General features: G+C 41.1%; 1 protein-coding gene across 3 annotated transcripts in view; it reads left to right on the top strand.

The window, feature by feature from the left end:
• The window catches only part of WIPF1 (WAS/WASL interacting protein family member 1), a 120,310-nt gene that overhangs the window by 37,832 nt on the left and 62,462 nt on the right, over positions 1-20,016 (top strand). For 2 of the 3 annotated variants that reach the window (XM_082465438.1, XM_082465439.1), the window contains one exon: positions 5,548-5,615. The exons of the other annotated variant lie outside the window; for it this stretch is intronic. The gene's annotated coding sequence lies outside the window, so the exon portion shown is untranslated. The remainder of the gene's footprint in view (positions 1-5,547; positions 5,616-20,016) is intronic. 3 annotated transcript variants of the gene reach the window in all.

The following is a 20,016-nucleotide window of genomic DNA, read 5'->3' as shown; positions in this document are numbered from 1 at the left end:
ATCTACCATTAAATTTCCCAAAGCAATAGACTGACCTTACCAATTAACAGGGTCCTACTATGCAGTTCTCTGATGTTCACCAAGAAAGGTCACATGTATTTGATCTTTAGAAAAAAGTATAGGTAGGATTTCTAAACCATTAGATATTAAAACACACACACAGAGCTAGGGGTGCTACAATAATAAAAACCATAGTCTATCAGCAAAGGTCAAGAAAAGAGGGAAAAAAAGTAAGAAGAAAACCATATGATAAAATAGCAAGCATAAGATAAACATATAACAATAAATGTGACTAGGTTAAATTCCTGTATTAAAATCAGTGACTCTCAGATTGATTAAAAAGATAATCCAGCTAAATGCTGTCTTTAGGAGCCTTTGTATACCAAAATTACACAGAAAGGCAGAAAATAAAGGGATAGGTTGGTGAATTCTAACTAACAAAACAAAAATACGGATAGTAATATTAATTCTAAAAAGCGTGGGATTCAATGTAAAAAGAAATACTGAACAAGACATAAGAGAATAGATATAAATCAAACAAGATTCAATAACAATGAAACTTTATGTACTGAACATTTAGCACTGAATTAAAGTAAAACTTGTTGAAAATACAAGCAAAATAATGCAAATAAAAATATAAATAAATTTAAAAATTTAAAGCATAAATAAACTTTTCCATAATCATAGTGGGAGACTTTAACAAAATACTTTCAGAATTTTATCAAGTAAATAAAATTAAGTAGGAACAGAAGATTTGAATAACATAGTTATTAACCTAACCCAACAAATAGGAAGTATACACAGTTTTTTTAAAAGACCATGGATCATTTTCAAAAATTGATAAAATACTACACCACAAAGAAACTTAAACTAACCAAAAAGTAGACATATAACAATAACATAGCATTGAAAGTTACACAAGATGGCTCCTGCCCCTACCTCCATCCAAGCACTTGGAAACTAAGATATGGTCCTTTTAAATAATTCTTGGATCAAAAAGGAAATCACTACTGCAACTATAGACTATTTTAAAATTAACAATGAAAATACAGTGCACTGAATTATGGGGATAGTACTAAAAATATAGTTAGATAAAAAGTTAAGACTTTTATTTAAAGGACTGAAAAGAAAATAAGCTTAAAATTTAAGAAGCTAATAAATGAAAAACAAAATTAAACAACAAAGTAGGGGGAGGGAAATTGTGAAGTTAAATTATTTACCTTTATGAGAAAAATTGTGAATTTTTTCCAATAAGAAAAAAAATTTGATTGGCAGTAAGGCAAAAGTTCAGAGTTAACAGGAAAGCTGCTGGAATGAGGCTGGAAAGCTGAGTTAATGGGCTAAAAGACACTGTCCCTGTCCTCACTGTCACTTAGGTTTGGCTGAGGAGAAAAGCATGTGCAAAAAATAATTAGAAAACAAGACTGTATTCAATAAAGTGCCCGTTTGTGAGTTATAGATGGTTTACCATCTGAGTCTCTGGCTTCAAACTTATCAAGGGCCTCTGGGTGGTTATTTAGCTCCTCTAACTTGGCTACTTATCTGTGAAGTGGGGATCAGAGTACCTACCTCAAAGGGTTGCTGTGAGAATTAAAGTACACTGGGCCCTCTGTATCCACCGAAGTGGAACCTCGGATACACAGGGCTGACTGTAAGGGACTTGAGCATCCGTGGATTTTGGTGTGTGTGTCGGGGGCGGGGTGGTGGTCCTGGTACCAATCCCCTGCAGATATCAAAGGACAACTCTGTGCATGTGGTAAGGGCTGCCAAAAAAAGTCAGTGTAGCATCTCTTCCAATCTCTTCTGGATGCTGGTGAGATGGTTAGGGCACAGTCAGTACCTTAGTATATTTTACACAGGAGTAGGACACATAATAATGTTTAGAGTACCCAAGTTCTGTCTGCCTGGGTGAAAAGGCATTTTTCTGGGCATTTTATCTGTGACTATCTTGAAATATGCCCGTGGTGATTAGGTAAACGAGTCTCTGTCCATTAAAAGAAAAAAATCTGTAAAGCATGACACTCCCAAAGCAGCGGCAGTTCATGAGTTCCTGGCCATAGAGAAAGGAATGACCAGTTTTGCCATTATGTAATCAGATGGCTTCCCCAAGTAGGAAGGGGGGGACCAAGGAGTCTTTCCTGATCTGCTTCTGACCAGTAAGCACTTTTAGTCCTCATCTGTAAGAGTGAGACATCATTCTTGCAACCATTTAGTGTCAGCATTAGGCTCCTCAGGCATGATGACGGATTCTGAGATCTTGAAAAAGTGACGTGGTAAATATAAAAGGAATCAGATAGTAACCCATACAAAATTGAAAAGAACTTAATGCTTGATGAGAATATGTGGTTTGAGGTAAAGTTAGAATGTGTCTGGGAGTAGGTAAAAATCTGTAGATGCTACACATCAAACCACTTTAGTCAAAATATTTGTTCAGTGGGGGAAAAATATCAGTGAAAGTAGTTAAGTGATGTCTACGGTCCAAACAAGAACTAATCGACTGCTCTACTTCCTCCATTCCCAAGACACCATCAGCTGTAAGGTGTACCATCAAATTTATGACAGGTGAGGAGGCGGGGGCAAGGACATGGTATTAAATGTATACTTTGGTTCCAGAAATGTTAGAATATGAAGGGAAAAAGCACTATCAACACAAACATGCATCTTGGAATTAAGGAAATGCAGAATTTCACTCAGTTGATGTTTTGGTGTTTTCTTGCTGGTAGAGGATAGGACTAATTTTATAAAAACAATTTTTAAAATGTTTACTAATACATGGGGCAGAACTAATGACAATTGAAGGCAAATTTAAGTTTTCTCAGACCCATAGATTTATTTTCTTTTATTCTCTTGTCAAGACAAAATAAGTAATGGACAGTTGGGGCGGTACTATACGTGATAAGTGTGGAGCATATTTTAGTGCCAGAAAATAATGAAATGCTCAAAAACAAAAACCAAGAAACAAAATATTGGTGGGAGAATGTCGAAGGAGCACAGGAGCCAACTGAAAGAGCTCTCACCAGTCAAAGGTAGAACAATTTGAGCAACAAAATTAGTAAAATAGTGTTGAATTATAACCCAAAGTATAAAATGAATACCTATGAGGCCATACTGATATAAATAAATGGTTGAAAAAATTGTTGAATGGGGAGAAGAGATAAATCTTCCGTGCAGAAGAATTCAAAATGATTTGTATAGATACTCCACCCTCAAGCTTTTCCTTCCGAAGTGTATGGTATGGAAGGGGGTGAGGAGCAACCTTCCAGTGGAGAAACCTGACAAACACTACCTCGGGTGATCAAGGCCAACATCAACAGTATTAAATTATGTTGATAGTATATTTGCTTGATCTGATGTGATTAAAATGGCAGTTTACCTCTGTGGTCTTCCTCCAAACAACACATCACCCCAGTATCATGAGAAAGACAACAGACAGATCCCAATTGTGGGACATTCTACAAAATACCTAACCAGTACTTCTCAGAACTGGTCATCAAAACCAGGGAAAGTCTGAGAAACTGTCACAGCCAAGAGGAGTCTAAGGAGACTTGATGACTAAACGTAATATGGTGTCCTGGATGGGATCCTGGAACAGATGCAGGACATTGGGGAAAAAGATTAAGGAAATCTAAATAACCTATGGCCTTTAGTTGATAATAATGTGTCAATATTGGGTTTCTTAATTGTTATTTATCTATCATATTAAATGTAAGATTTTAATAGTGGGGAGATTGGATACAGAATGTGTGGGAACCCTACTATCTTCTTGATTTTTCTATAACTACAACTGTTCTAAAGGATAAAGTCTATTAAAATTCTTTTAATGCCTAAACAGAAAAAAAAAAAAAAAATTCATGGACAGGAGGCCAGATTCTAGAGTTTAAAAGGAAGTTATAAGGCATTTTGTTGAGACCTTTAAAAATTCCACACAGAGCATGGCTGAAGCAGAACATATGTAACTGCTTAGTTGAAAAAAAATAGAACTGGCAGCTTAGCCCAGAATGTGACACTTCTAAATAAATTTAAATGGACTCATTATTATTTATCATCGATGGAGTATTTTGTTTTTCCAAGATGGCAAAGTTTTACCATTATTCCTATTTTAAAGCGAATGCCGTGCTTTCAGCCATCTTGACTCACTCAACTGACTAATCTAACTGTACAGTTCAATCAGAAAACCAGCCATCAACTGTCAAAATGGTAAAAACAGTTATGCATGTTTTCAAAGCCAGAAATGCAATCATGTGGTGAGACTTCAGAGTTTTAGTGTTCTCCAAAGTTCTGACTCCCAGGGTTCGTTCCCTTACTCGGTATTCTCACATGGAAAACTTCTTTGAGGGAATTATAGGGTAATATTTTCAAGACTTGGAACAGTGAGCTTGTCTACGGTTACCTTCCTAAAAAACAACTTAAAAATGCCTTTAAAAGCATTTTTTAAAAAAAGAATTGCGCCAGCGTAGCCAAATAGAAGCAACTTTGGGGTTTCTGCACTGGGTCAAGTTGCACAAATTGCAGAATATTCCCCTCTGTCCAGGACATCGTTTTACTCCCACATACCACTTCCTACATCCACAAATTCCAGTGTATTGGACCTCCAGAGAGCTAGAGGAATTATAAAAGGAAAGAGGCGGGTACTGACCACAGGAACAAGTAAGCTAGAATGGCAGCCCGGGGCTTCTTGCTTGGTCCTGCCTCAGCTCTGCTCCAGACCTCCCCGCTCCAGGCCTCTCCCAGGTGCTCTTGCCAGGCCAGCATCAGGGTCCCCCATGGCCAGGGCTCACGTGCCGCCAGGAACCCCCCAGCATCCCACAGGAAGACAAAGTCAGCCCTTTCAGGGGAAACCAAAAGGCTGGCATATTTTGGAGACCAGCAGGGGGGAAGTGTGTGCCAGTTATTTAGCCCTGGGAGGCAGGGAGTACTGTGGCTTTGTTTGCTGAGCCCAGAATTAGGGCACACAGTCCGTCAGCAGGACTAGCTAGACTGGATGTGAACTTGAGACTGTCCCCGGAAACTCAGGGTGAGTGGCCCTTGTCGCTGCAGGGTGCAGAACCACGAGCCAGGCCCTGGGTATGCTCCTCCGGGCTGATGTCCTCCAGAGAGGATCCTGGGGACAGCCTGGGTGCAGCACCACGGCCGCCCTTCCTCAGCAGTTCCCAGGGCAGTAGCACCAAGGCCTGTCCTGGTGATAGGACAGCACCTAAGCCCCAGTGAGCTCAGCCGCCCCTACCCCAAGATGGGCAGCCCTGGGGCCCAAAAGTCTCTGTCTCTCCCTTTCTCCCCCTCCCTCCTTGTGGAGTCAGAAGAGCCAGGAGCCCGGATACTACTGTCCCCTGCCCCCCACCCCCTTTGCTTCTCTCCTCTTTACCTGAGCCCTAGGGATGCCTGAAGCCAGCTGGGGACCCCTGCGCGGACACAGCGTTTCTTCAGACACAGGATTGCCCCAGCGTGAAGCAGGCAGGGAGATGGTCTTATCACATGCCTCTGACCGCTCCTTGAACGAGTCAGAGAAGGTGCAGTGAGGAAGTATAATGTCACATGCAACACTTACAGGAAGCTGGCCAGAAGACAGAGGGGGAACTTGAGAACCTGGGTCATTTCAGCGGATTAAAACAACACAGGTTAGTGCCTTTTTTTTCTTCCCCTGAAAAATCTTTCATAGCCATTCTAAAATACCTAACTGGTTCTCTTTCCTTAAACCATCTTTAATTCTTTGCAATGTGAAGAAATTGCTCCGGCTTTGAATATAAGATCCAGGGCGTAGCTGGTAGCCACACGTTATTAGAGGAACAAGCAGCAAGCCATTATTATGAAAATGAAATTCTCAGAACCTCCCGCTTCCCTATTCAGAACTTCTGTACCCTAAAAAACAAACCTTCAGATGGTCGTTAAATTACTTATTTCATGGAATCCAGCTAAGCCTCTCCTTGAGTTTCCCTATTAGCATAAACTGGGACACATCATTTTGTGTTTGCAGGCAGATGCTGGGTGTTCAAAGGGCGGTAAAAAATGCAGCAATAATGTGTGGACAAACTCGCTGCAAGGCGGCATGCAAAAGTTTGTTGTTTTTATGCACTTTTTGCCTGGCAGAACGAATCTTTTGGCTTGTATTTCCTGTTAAAATAATTTCTTGTATCATTATAAATTCTTAAGTTCCCTTTTCTTTTATATATTTTTTTCTGCCCTCTTCCTTTCTGTGTTCTTTTTTTTTTTTTTTTTTTTTTTTTTTTTGCAATTTTCCTTCTTTTTATTAACAGAAAATGGGAGTAGAGGGGTGTGGGCAGTTTGAATGTGGGATGAGGAAGTCCCCTGCGTCCCCCTGCCCCAGGGTTTCAGAGCATAGCCTGGGGCTGTTATGTGCAGGGTGTATAGAAGCCATGAGGTCTGTCACTAGAGCTTTGTGTCTTCAGCTTGTGCTTCCTCTAGAAAGGAAGATTTGAGGAGTGTAGAGAAGAGCCCAAGAGATGGTTAAAGCATTGGAAATTAGAGCCCAGAAACAGCTAAAGGGCCCAAGATTATTCATCCTGTGGTCCTTGAGGGACAGTTTAATACAGAACTTCAGTAAAAGGCTCTTACACAACGGCCTGCCGCTTTCAGACCTGTATGACAAAGGAAAATGTCTCAAATCTGAGTGAGAGGAAGGAAGTTACTACCTTCTTGGGCTATCATTAAGCACTAAAACAGGTTAGCCAGAGAGATTGCCGAGCTTTTTTCTGGGCCATTTGAAAACGAACGAGCCTTCTTCTGTGGCTGTTCACGTGTTAACAGAGGCAGGGAGAGAAAGGCAGAGAACAGCCCAGGTTTGGGAGCTTCTTGTTTCCTTCTCTTCATTCCAAAGCGTACTACAAAGTGTCTGTGCTGAAAAACAGAACGACAACGGGGTGAGGGGTTAGTGGACCCATGTGTTGTTTATGTCCCAGTACTGCAAAATAACCAAAACTGTGAGGCAAGAGAAAAAAAATCATTGTTGATGTCCTCAGATTGCCACATTTTTTTCGTGTTTTGCTACCATGTTATGCAAGAAGATGGAGAGGAAGCTGACAGACTATGGGAGGATTCTAAGTTGGAGATCTCTCAGCCCAAGTGGTTTCAGAAACCCTGCACTAGCTCTGACTGAGGCAGCCCACGTTTCCACTGGGGGTGGGAGCTGGAGGGGAGATTGGACTTTATTTGATGTTTGGAGCCCTTTGCACAAATAAATGCCTGGAGGAGACACATGCAGGAGCACTGCCGTGGACAGGTCTCTTGCACATGGCACCAGGAGCTCTCCTGAGCACCAGAAAGAGGCTTACAGCTTAGCCGTGGCTGGACATCCCTAGAAGGAGCTCTTCTTTCGGTTTTGTTTTGATTTTTAATTGGTCCTAGAGGTTTGTTGTTCAGGGAGTTTTGTATTCTGCTAATCTGCTGCTCATAGCAGAAAAGGGCTTTTTATTTTGTTAAATACTTTCCAGATGGACCTGACATCTTTTTTCTTGGAGTGCATCCTTCCAAAAGCTGTTTCCCTTTCTCCTGGGGGAATCTGTTCTCTCCCCAGCCATTTCTCCAGCTTTCTACCTTCACTGTGCTCCTTTGTGTCTGAGATGCAAGACAAGGTTTATAAAGTGTCATTATTATGCAGCGCCTCTGATCCCCAAATCTGGAAGTGGTTTCGGAAAAAGAAAAAGACAAAAAGAAGAGCACTCAGAATGGCAAGAAGGTGGTAGATCGTGTTGGATGGTGGAGAACACCTGGACTATTAATCTCACGTGTAATTCTTAGACAGGAAGTACTGCCAGTTCAGTGTGAAGGTCAAAAGTAGAAAGAGAGAAGTGGTCATCTTTTATCTGGAGAAAAGATGCTGAATTTCATGGAGAGGGACTGCATGGGCATGTTACTGAATTCTCTAAATAAGAAGAGGAAGGGGGTTGACTTCACATATCCCTCCTCTCCTGGACCCTGACATTTAGGCAGGCCTCTTTTCCCCAGAATCCCAGATAATGCAGAGTAGCACTTCAGAATCAGCATCCACAGATGTTTGGGTGGCCTGAGTTTCAGAGGAGTGAAATGGTGAGATATTCAAAATATTCATGTTAGTGGAGAAAAAGAAAATAAAAAATAAAACTCTGATGAGTGCAACCATATAGTTGAATTTGTCCTCGGCCGTCGTTTTGAGTTGGCATCAGCAAGTCTGTAGGCCAGCTCTCTGGGCCTCTCAGAGAGAAGTTCCTGGGTGTGTCTGAGGTATTATTGTTATCAACACTAGCATACTGGGAGCCATAGATTTGGGTTTTTCCAACTGTGGTAAAACACACATAAAATTTACCATCTTAACTATTAAATGTGTAGTTCAGTAGCGTTAAATATATTCACATTGTTGTACAACTCATCTCCAGAACTTTTTCATTTTGTGAAATGGAAACTCTATAGCCATGAAACAACAACTCTCCATTTCCCCTCCCCCAGCCCCTGGCAACCACATTCTACTTTCTGTTTCTATGAGATTGACTACTCTAGGTACTTCATATAAGTGGAAGCATACAGTATTTGTCTTCTTGTGACTGCTATATTTCACTTTGCACAATGTCCTCAGGGTTCATCCATGGTATAGCATGTGTCAGAATGTCCTTCCTTTTTGAGGCTGAATGTATATGTACAGACCACATTTTCTTTATCCATTCATCTGTGGATGACATTTGGATTGCTTCCACCTTTGGCCTTTGTCACTAATGCTGCTGTGAACATGGGTGTCCAAATACCTCTTTGAGACCCTGCTTTCAATTCTTTTGTATATATATCCAAAAGCGGTATTGGTAGATCATATGGTAGTTCTATTTTTAATTTTTTGAGGAATTGCCATACTGTTTTCCATAGCAGCTACACCCTTTTACATTCCCACCAACAGTGCCCAAGGGTTCCATTTTCTCCACAACCTAGCTAATAACTTGTTGTTTTCTGTTTTTTTTTTTTATAGCAGCCATCCTGATGGATGTAAGATGATATAGTTTTGATTTGCATTTTTCTAACAATTAGTGATATTGAGCATCTTTTTTTTTTTAATTTATTGTATTTATTTATTTTTGGCTGCATTGGGTCTTTTTTGCTGTGTGTGGGCTTTCTCTAGTTGCAGCGAGCGGGGGCTACTCTTCATTGTGGTGCTCTGGCTTCTCATTGCAGTGGCTTCTCTTGTTGTGGAGCTCAGGCTCTAGGCGCGCGGGCTTCAGTAGTTGTGGCACATGGGCTCAGTAGTTGTGGCTCACAGGCTCCAGAGCGCAGGCTCAGTAGCTGTGGCGCATGGGCTTAGTTGCTCCACAGCATGTGGGATCTTCCCGGACCAGGGCTCGAACCCGTGTCCCCTGCATTGGCAGGCAGATTCTTAACCACTGCGCAACCAGGGAAGCCCGAGCATCTTTTTATATGCTTGTTGTTGTTTGTATATCTTCTTTGGAGAAATGTCAGTTCAAGTCCCTTGCCCATTTTTTAATGAGGTTATTTGGTTTTTTGTTGTTGAGTTTTAAGAGTTCTTTATGTATTCTAAATATTTAGGGAACTGTAGATTTTTTAAGTATTGTATGTGCAGGTTCTAATGTTCACATTATCTACTAGGAACCAGCTGCCTCCTGTGATCTACACCCTTGGGAAAGAGCACGAGTTTCAATAATATGGGGTTTTTTTTCCAACTGTATGATTTTTATCCTAACTCTGGAGTGCTATACAAAATCTCAGTCATTTTCAGCTTATAAGCAGTTTGGTTTTTGAGAACTGACAAAGGTGAAGAGAAGGAAAAGAAAGGGAAGAGCTTGGGGTAATGCTTTTTATTCCTTCCATAATTTATACTTTTTCAGCTATGTAAACGTCAGGAAAAAGGCTTATCCTCAATTCTGTTGACTAAAACTAGACCCTGTGCAAGAATAAACATACTTTCTGAGAATCATCCAGTAATTATGTCTTCTTATACCACCCTCCCTCCAAACCCACAGACTTGAATTCACCTCAGATTACGAAACCATTATCATTTTCCTTCATGAATGCCTCAAGCAAAATGTATTTTGCTTCTGAGTAGTAAGGACCCAAAGAGGACTTGGTCTGCTGTCCCAGGAAAAGGAGCAAGAACAGCGGGCCTCTTCTGGTGCTGTGGCCAGGGGGTTTGTGTAGATTTCAGATTTTCAGGAAGGAACTGGTAGGGAAGATGTGATGGGCAGGCGGGCGCAGTGCTGTGTAGGGCTGCTTTTGCTGGAGGTGCTACTTCTAAATGGAGTATCATTGTGGTTAGGGAAGGGATTGCCTGTGTGCCCGACTGATTCTTCACTCTACCGTTTCAATTTCCCTCCACTTCTTCATCAGTTAGAAAGGTGATACTGTTTCCCACCCCTCCCCAAAAAAAGCCTTAGTGTCCCTCCTCTCCTCTCCCACACCCCCGCACCAAAAGCAAGCTATCAGGAAATGACAAGAACAGTAGCATTTATTTGTTTGTTGATGAAAGGACAGAGAAAGCTTTGTCTTGAAAAGAATAACAAAATACACTGGGAAAATATGAGTCCTGGAGGTGGAACCCTGTTATGATGCAATAAACCGACAAACTTCAGAGGCTCCTCTTCCTAGTGTGCATGACATCCTGTGCCAGTTCCACCCGGAGGTTTTCATACACCACCAACACTGTAATTTCTCCATACTAATTCGAAGTTACCGCTTTGAGACTGTCAGACTAGCTAGATACTTACCAGAATGTCTGTTTTTGATACTTTCTGCTATGAATTAGGCTAGCTTTCTGCTTTTGTTTGTGCCTGTGTTTAAATAATATGTCATATTTTAGGTTCACTCATTGTATTGGTTTGTAATCCTAGTGTGACTTAAAAACAGAGACTTTTTTTTTTTATATAGTAGGATACATGTTTGCACACATGCATGTACCCACCCCTCCTAAAAATTCTTTAGGGCATATGCTTCCTCAGTTAAAAGTCATTAGATGATATCTTGGCACCTACAGTTATTTAGAATATGCTGCTCACTTCAGGCTAGGCAGTTATTCATGTATTATACCTATAGATTCGTTTGGAGGGTCTGCTCGTGAATTGCTCTTCTTTCAATAAATCACTGACTTATTAAATGGTGGTTTGGAGCATCTTTGATTTCCAGGCTGGCTACGGAAAGATTTGGTCTTCCTTAAAGGCTTTAGAGACCTGTAGAATGATCCTGGCTCCTGGAAACTGGGTGTGGGACCAGTAGAGGGGCTGCCCAATACCTCACCAGCTTGCTACGCAGACAGATGCACGGAGAGAGCTGCTAAAGGACAGGAATTGGTGTTCCAGCTCCGCCCTCTCACTGTGGTGTGACTTCTTAGGAAAGTCCCAATTCCAGAAGTCATTTAACCAACTGAACATTCTTGATGGGCTGCCACCAGGGCTTCGCCTAAAACCTCTTTCAAAGCAAACAACATGTGCCTTCACTCTTTCTCTCCTTCCCTTTGCGTTCCCTCATCTTGCCCATCACCTCGTGAAAACTGAGACCAGAACTCACCTGCACAGACAGCTTGCTTCCTCCCCCAGCCCCACCTCTAATCTTTATGTTCCACTTCCTCAGAGCATTTAATACCCTTTCCTGCAAAACAGGGACAAATCAAGGCTGATGAGCATAGTTGCCAGAATGAAAGTGTTTGAGTGGTTTTTCATAGGAAAAATAATTGGGGGGGAGGGCGGGGGAAATAATGTTATTATGAGATAGATCCTGATGAATATGGAAGGGTGGATAGTTTACTTTTTAAAAGCTTTTTAAAAGGATTCATAAGGAGGTAGCAGTAAGGGAAAGGGAATTGAAAAGGCCAGAGGATAATTTGCTCTAAAAGACAAAAAAGTTAGGTTATTCAAAAACTATTTTTTTCTCCTACTTCGGTGCCAGGAACATCTGGCCTTGGGAAAAGTTTCGGAAACAGGGTTTCAGATGCTGTTGTCATTATTTAAAACTTAAAGAGGTAGGTAAAAAATAGAACTCTGGGTTTTTAGAAATAGAAGGGATCTTCAAGGGTTCAATCCCCTCATTTTTAATTTTTTTATTTTTATTTTTTTAATTAATTTTTTTTTGGCTGCATTGGGTCTTCGTTGCTGCATGTGGGCTTTCTCTAGTTGCGGCGAGTGGAGGCTACTCTTCATTGCAGCGCAGGAGCTTCTCATTGCGGTGGCTTTTCTTGTTGCGGAGCACGGGCTCTAGGCGTGTGGGCTTCAGTAGTTGTGGCACGCAGGCTCAGTAGTTGTGGCTCACGGGCTCTAGAGCACAGACTCAGTAGTTGTGGCTCACGGGGTTAGTTGTTCTGTGGCATGTGGGATCTTCCTGGACCGGGGCTTGAACCCGTGTCCCCTGCATTGGCAGGTGGATTCTTAACCACTGCGCCACCAGGGAAGCCCTCCCCTCATTTTTAGATTTGGAAACTGAGGCCCCGAAAGGTTAGGTGATTTGTCTTGGCCAAAAGAGCTAATTAGTGAGAGTGGTGAACATCAATCACGGCTCCTGGCTCCTGGCTCCAGCACGGGCTGCAATGTTGAGAGCTCCCAAGGACTTGGAGAACTTCTACCCCTCTGGGATCTACAGAGGCCAGACCCATGCCTAAGAGGGGCAGGCCAAGCAACTGAGGAGCTTATAAGCTCACAAAACTCCAGCCAAGTGACCTCTGTTTCTGGACGGTGGCACAGCAATATGGGTGTAACCTTATCAGTAGACTCCTAATCCATCCTACCTGGAGAAAGTTTGTGTGCAGTGAACGGTGAAGAGGACAGCCCAGAAAGGAAAAATTCCCAGCAGTTGCCCAGGATTGGCCAGTAAGAGAGACCCTCAATCTTGTGGACATGACTGTGGATTGAGAGGGGTTGTCCATTGAGCAGTGTGGCTGAAGATCAGGCCCAGATTAAGTAACCTTTCCAGTGACCATGGCCCAGATTAAACAGCCTTCAAGAGGCTTACCCATCCTTAGCCCTGATTCCAAGATCCCTGAACCACCTTCTGAACATTAAATCAGCTTCCTTGCTACCACTATCTCAGAAGAGTATATTCTGGACAATGACCATGGTCACTGGAAAGAAATGCCATCATTTGTGAATTCTGGTGTGCCAGGGAGCCTCTCGTGAATTTGTAAGATGGGTCGGTCATTCTGAGTCTGATCCCTCTGACTCCCAGATAAAAAGGAGATTTGGGGACCTCTGTGGCGAAGTCCCTGTGCTGGAAGTGTGGTGATCTACCCCTCCCCGGGAATGCCACTCCACAGGGTCTTTCCTGGGCAAGCAGCAGCCTCTCCTCAGTGTCAATTCTACTTCTTTGTGACTCCTCTTTAAAATGCCACAAGCATTATAAAAAGAAAATGAAATATAATATGTGGGTCCTGCAATTGGACATTACAAGCCCTTTTTTGGACTCTTGATATTTTATGGGGTCTTTTTTCTGCCCTTTGGGGGGCATTTTCCCTTAATTCAGAAATATTTACTGAGCACCTTCCCTGTAGATCTCAAATTCTAGGTGGGAGATGTGGACAATAACAAAACCCTAATAAAATCGTATGTCACGTGGTTTAGTACAAGGTTAAAAGTAGCGAGGACTGTGGAAGAAGTGCAGCAGGGTAGGAAGAGTGGCAAGGCAGGGGTGGGTGTATGGATTTAAGTGGGGCAGGTAGGGTGATTGTCACGGAGAAGGTGGCATTTGAGTGAAGACTTGGAAGAGGTGAGAGAATGCGCCTTGCAGTTACTGGGGGAAAGGCACAGGGGCCTTGAGGCAGGAGCAAGCCTGGCATATTCAAGGAATAAGGAGGAGTTGGTGTGACCAGGCAGAGTAAGTGAGGAGGAGGGAAGTAGGGGGAAGTACTGGAGGGACTTGTAGGCCCTTGTAGGACTCTGGCTTTCAATCAAGAGTGAGAGGGAGCTTTGGGATCACTTTGAGCCATGGAGAGACGATGATCTGGCTTTGTTCTTTAAAGGATGCCTCTGGCTACTGTATTGAGAATACAGTACAGGAGAGTAAGAGTTGAAGAGAGAGACTATTCCAGTACTCTGGTGAGAGATGAGGGTGCCTTGGACCAGGGTGGCAGCACTAGAGATGACGGTGAGGAGTAATCAGAGCCTGTTGTTTTTTTTTAATTGAAGTTTCATTGATCTACAATGTCATGTTAGTTTCGGGTGTACAGCAAAGTTCATGTTCTTTTCCATTATGGTTTACTACAGGATATTGAATATAGTTACCTGTGCTATAAGATAAGACCTTGTTGTTTATCCATTCTATATATAATAGTTTGCACCTGCTAGTACCAAACTCCCCATCCAACCCTCCCCTGCCCCTCCCCCCTTGGCAACCGCAAGTCTGTTCTCTATGTCTGTGAGTCTGTTTTGTAGATATGTTCATTTGTGTTGTAGTTTAGATTCCACATATAAGTGATAGCATGTGGTATTTGTCCTTCTCTCTCTAACTTACTTCACTTAGTATGATAATCTCTAGGTCCATCCATGTTGCTGCAAATGGCATTATTTCATTCTTTATGGCTGAGTAGTATTCCATTGTATATATATATATACCACATCTTCTTTATCCATTCATCTGTCAATGGACGTTTAAGTTGCTTCCATGTCTTGACTATTGTGAATAGTGCAGAGCCTGATTGTTTTGAAGGTAGAACAAGATTAACTGTTGGATTGAACGATAAGTGGAAGAGAGGAGTCAAGGAAGACCTCAAGGATTTTACCCTAAGCATAGGAAGAATGGAAGTGCCATCAGACTGAGACGGGGAAGGCTGTAAGTAGAGCAAGGGGGTGGCAGGGAAGGGGAAATCTATGGAGTTTAGTTTGGGATGTGATGAGCATGAGAGGTCTGTTAGACAGACATTGCATGGAGATGTTGAGTAGGCTTGGATATGTGTCTACACATAGGAGATAGAATCCTAGAAGAAATTAATCTTCCGTAATGGTCTTAATGGTTGAATATTACTCCTCAATGCACCTGTAGCTTCTAAAACTCCTATAAAAAACATGAAATGGAACTCTGCATAAGGACTTACTCATTGATTTCTGGGACTGAAATCAGAGAGAGAATGTTTACTTAAGTAAATGAGAGTGGAAGGATCAGGGTTTTTGTTTTAGGCCTTGCCTTTTACTGTTTAACCCTCAGGGATTCCATAATTCTTCTTCTTATTATTTTTCTTAACATCTTTATTGGAGTATAATTGCTTTACTGTGTTGTGTTAGTTTCTGCTGTATAACAAAGTGAATCAGTGGTATGCATACATATATCCCCATATCCCCTCCCTCTTACATCTCCCTTCCACCCTCCTTATCCCACCCGTCTAGGTGGTTGCAGAGCACCAAGCTGACATCCCTGTGCTATGCAGCTGCTTCCCACTAGCTATCTATTTTACATTTGGTAGTGTATATATGTCAGTGCTACTCTCTCACTTCGTCCCAGCTTACCCTTCCCCCTCCCCGTGTCCTCAAGTCCGTTCTCTATGTCTATGTCTTTATTCCTGTCCTGCCCCTAGGTTCATCAGAACCTTTTTTTTTTTAGATCCATATATACGTGTTAGCATACGGTATTTGTTTTTCTCTTTCTGACTTACTTCACTCTGTATGACGGACTCTAGGTCCATCCACCTCACTACAAATAACTCAATTTTGTTCCTTTTTATGGCTGAGTAATATTCCATTGTATATATGTGCCACATCTTCTTTATCCATTCATCTGTTGATGGACACTTAGGTTGCTTCCATGTCCTGGCTATTGTAAATAGTGCTGCAGTGAACATTGTGGTACATGACTCTTTTTGAATTGTGGTTTTCTCAGGGTATATGCCCAGTAGTGGGATTGCTGGGTCATATGGTAGTTCTATTTTTAGTTTTTTAAGGAACCTCCATACTGTTCTCCATAGTAGCTGTATCACTTTACATTCCCACAAACAGTGCAAGAGGTTCCCTTTTCTCCACACCCTCTCCAGCATTTATTGTTTGTAGATTTATTGATGATGGCCATTCTGACCAGTGTGAGGTGATAACTCATTGTAGTTTTGATTTGCATTTCTCTAATGATTAGTGATGTTGAGCATCTTTTCATGTGTTTGTTGGCAATCTGTATATCTTCTTTGGAGAAATATCTATTTAGGTCTTCTGCCCATTTTTGGATTGGGTTGTTTGTTTTTTTGATATTGAGCTGCATGAGCTGCTTGTATATTTTGGAGATTAATCCTTTGTCAGTTGCTTCATTTGCAAATATTTTCTCCCATTCTGAGGGGTGTCTTTTGGTCTTGTTTATGGTTTCCTTTGCTGTGCAAAAGCTTTTAAGTTTTATTAGGTCCCTTTTGTTTATTTTTGTTTTTATTTCCATTTCCCTAGGAGGTGGGTCAAAAAGGATCTCGCTGTGATTTACGTCATAGAGTTTTCTGCCTGTGTTTTCCTCTAAGAGTTTGATAGTGTCTGGCCTTACATTTAGGTCTTGAATCCATTTTGAGTTTATTTTTGTGTATGGTGTTAGGGAGTGTTCTATTTCATTCTTTTACATGGAGCTGTCCAGTTTTCCCAGCACCACTTACTGAAGAGGCTGTCTTTTCTCCATTGTATATTCTTGCCTCCTTTGTCAAAGATAAGGTGACTGTGCGTGGGTTTATCTCTGGGCTTTCTATCCTGTTCCATTGATCTATATTTGTGTTTTTGTGCCACTACCATACTGTTTTGATTACTGTAGCTTTGCAGTATAGTCTGAAGTCAGGGAGTCTGATTCCTCCAGCTCTGTTTTTCTTTCTCAAGATTGCTTTTGCTATTCGGGGTCTTTTGTGTTTCCATACAAATTGTGCAATTTTTTGTTCTAGTTCTGTGAAAAATGCCATTGGTAGTTTGATAGGGATTGCACTGAATCTGTAGATTGCTTTGGGTAGTATAGTCATTTTCACAATGTTAATTCTTCGAGTCCAAGAACATGGTATATCTCTCCATCTGTTCGTATCATCTTTAATTTCTTTCATCAGTGTCTTATAGTTTTCTGCATACAGGTCTTTTGTCTCCTTAGGTAGGTTTATTCTTAGGTATTTTATTCTTTTTCTTGGAATGGTAAATGCGAGTGTTTCCTTAATTTCCCTTTCAGATTTTTCATCATTAGTGTATAGGAATGCAAGAGATTTCTGTGCATTAATTTTGTATCCTGCTACTCTACCAAATTCATTGATTATCTCTGGTAGTTTTCTGGTAGCATCTTTAGGATTCTCTATGTGTAGTATCATGTCATCTGCAAACAGTGACAGTTTTACTTCTTCTTTTCTGATTTGGATTCCTTTTATTTCTTTTTCTTCTCTGATTGCTGCGGCTAAAACTTCCAAAACTATGTTGAATAATAGTGGTGAGAGTGGGCAACCTTGTCTTCTTCCTGATCTTAGAGGAAATGGTTTCAGTTTTTCACCACTGAGAACGATGTTGGTTGTGGGTTTGTCATATATGGCCTTTATTATGTTGAGGTAGGTTCCTTCAAATGCCTACTTTCTGGAGAGTTTTTATCAAAAATGGGTGTTGAATTTTGTTGAAAGCTTTTTCTGCATCTATTGTAATGATCATATAGTTTTTATCCTTCAATTTGTTAATATGGTGTATCACATTGATTGTTTTGCATATATTGAAGAATCCTTGCATTCCTGGGATAAACCCCACTTAATCATTGTGTATGATCCTTTCAGAATGCTGTTGGATTCTGTTTGCTAGTATTTTGTTGAGGATTTTTGTGTCTATGTTCATCAGAGATATTGGCCTGTAGTTTTCTTTTTTTGTGGCATCTTTGTCTAGTTTTGGTATCAGGGTGATGGTGGCCTTGTAGAATGAGTTTGGGAGTGTCCCTCCCTCTGCTATATTTTGGATGAGTTTGAGAAGGATCAGTGTTAGCTCTTCTCTAAATGTTTGATAGAATTCGCCTGTGAAGTCATCTGGTCCTGGGCTTTTGTTTGTTGGAAGATTTTTAATCACAGTTTCAATTTCAGTGCTTGTGATTGGCCCGTTTATATTTTCTATTTCTTCCTGGTTCAGTCTCGGAAGGTTGTGCTTTTCTAAGAATTTGTACATTTCTTCCAGGTTGTCCATTTTACTGACATATATTTGCTTGTAGTAATCTCTCATGATCCTCTGTATTTCTGCAGTGTCAGTTGTTACTTCTCCTTTTTCATTTCTAATTCTGTTGATTTGAGTCTTCTCCCTTTTTTTCTTGATGGGTCTGGCTAATGGTTTATCAAGTTTGTTTATTTTCTCAGAGGACCAGCTTTTAGTTTTATTGATCTTTGCTGTTGTTTCCTTCATTTCTTTTTCATTTATTTCTGATCTGATCTTTATGATTTCTTTCCTTCTGCTAACTTTGGGGTTTTTTTTGTTCTTCTTTCTTTAATTGCTTTAGGTGTAAGGTTAGGTTGTTTATCTGAGATGTTTCTTGTTTCTTGAGGTAGGATTGTATTGCTATAATCTTCCCTCTTAGAACTGCTTTTGCTGCATCCCATAGGTTTTTGGTCGTTGTGTTTTCATCATCATTTGTTTCTAGGTATTTTTTGATTTCCTCTTTGATTTCTTCAGTAATCTCTTGGTTATTTAGTAGCATATTGTTTAGCCTCCATGTGTTTGTATTTTTTACAGTTTTTTTCCCTATAATTGATATCTAGTCTCATAGTGTTGTGGTCGGAAAAGATACTTGATATGATTTCAGTTTTCTTAAATTTACCAAGGCTTGACTTGTGACCCAAGATATAGTCTATCCTGGAGAATGTTCCATGAGCACTTGAGAAGAAAATGTACTTCTTTTTTTTTTTTTTTGGCTGCATCTCGTGGGATCTTAGTTCCCCAACCAGGGATCAAACCTGCGGCCCCTGCAGTAGAAGCGTGGAGTCTTAACCACTGGACTACCAGGGAAGTCTCCATAATTCTTATTTTTAAGAAAAAAATTTTTAGCAGCATAGGCAAAAGCAAAGTTTTTTTTTTTTTAGATGCTCAATACCTAAAGAAATCATGCTTTTCTTTGCGTATATGTCAAGGCAATTGAAGAAAATATTATGAGGTTCTTTTCATCTTTTAATGTTTATGTTTATATTATCTTGATTTGAAATTGCATTTATTGTGATTGAAACAAATGTTAGCTAGTTATACAAATATTAATGAATTAATGTATGTTAGCTATTTTCCTGGAAAAAAAGGAGGTATGTTAACTTCATTCAGTAGGGAGAACGCTGAGTTCTCATAGGTTGGATCTAAGTCTGTGCAAAACCTATTGAATACATTTGACCTCTAAATTCGCCCTTTGTCTGCTTTTTAGTCAGCTTGAGTGAACAAAAAAGATCTATTTAAGAAATACTTAATTAAATTGGTACACTGGAGTAACACTGGAAGTTCCTACCCCAAACAGAGACTAAAAGTTTTTTTGTTTTTGTGTTTTTTAAAAAATTTATTTATTTATTTATTTATTTATTTTTGGCTGTGTTGGGTCTTCGCTTCTGTGCGAGGGCTCTCTCCAGTTGCGGCAAGCGGGGGCCACTCTTCATCGTGGCGCGAGGGCCTCTCACCATCACAGCCTCTCTTGTTGCGGAGCACAGGCTCCAGACGCGCAGGCTCAATAATTGTGGCTCACGGGCCCAGCCGCTCCGCGGCACGTGGGATCCTCCCAGACCAGGGCTTGAACCCGTGTCCCCTGCATTGGCAGGCGGACTCTCAACCACTGCGCCACCAGGGAAGCCCGAGACTAAAAGTTTTTATTCTCAGTCTTGTACTCAGTTTATAAGAGTATCTATCCATTTTGTCTTTGTCTCATTAGACCCTCGACCAGCCTACAAGGCAGGCTCTGTGTGAGCCCCATTTACAGAAGTTTTTACATTGCCTCAGAGGGGAAGTGACTGGGCTGCAGTCCCCTGAGCCAGAATTCAGACCCAGGGCTACCTGTAGCCAAAGCCTCCCCTACTCTGCTTACCAGAAGCAAGAGCAAAGTAAACCAACCAGAGCATTTTAGTAAAATAATGTAGACCAAGAGGCACTGCAGAATGACCTCTTTTATGAAAGAGTAAAACATGGGCTCCATTCA

Source organism: Balaenoptera physalus (genome assembly GCF_965194825.1).
Source record: "Balaenoptera physalus genome assembly, chromosome: 6".
Classification (NCBI taxonomy): Eukaryota; Metazoa; Chordata; class Mammalia; order Artiodactyla; family Balaenopteridae; genus Balaenoptera; species Balaenoptera physalus.
The sequence above is the reverse complement of the archived record's forward strand: the minus strand, read 5'-3'. Positions and strand labels throughout refer to the sequence as shown.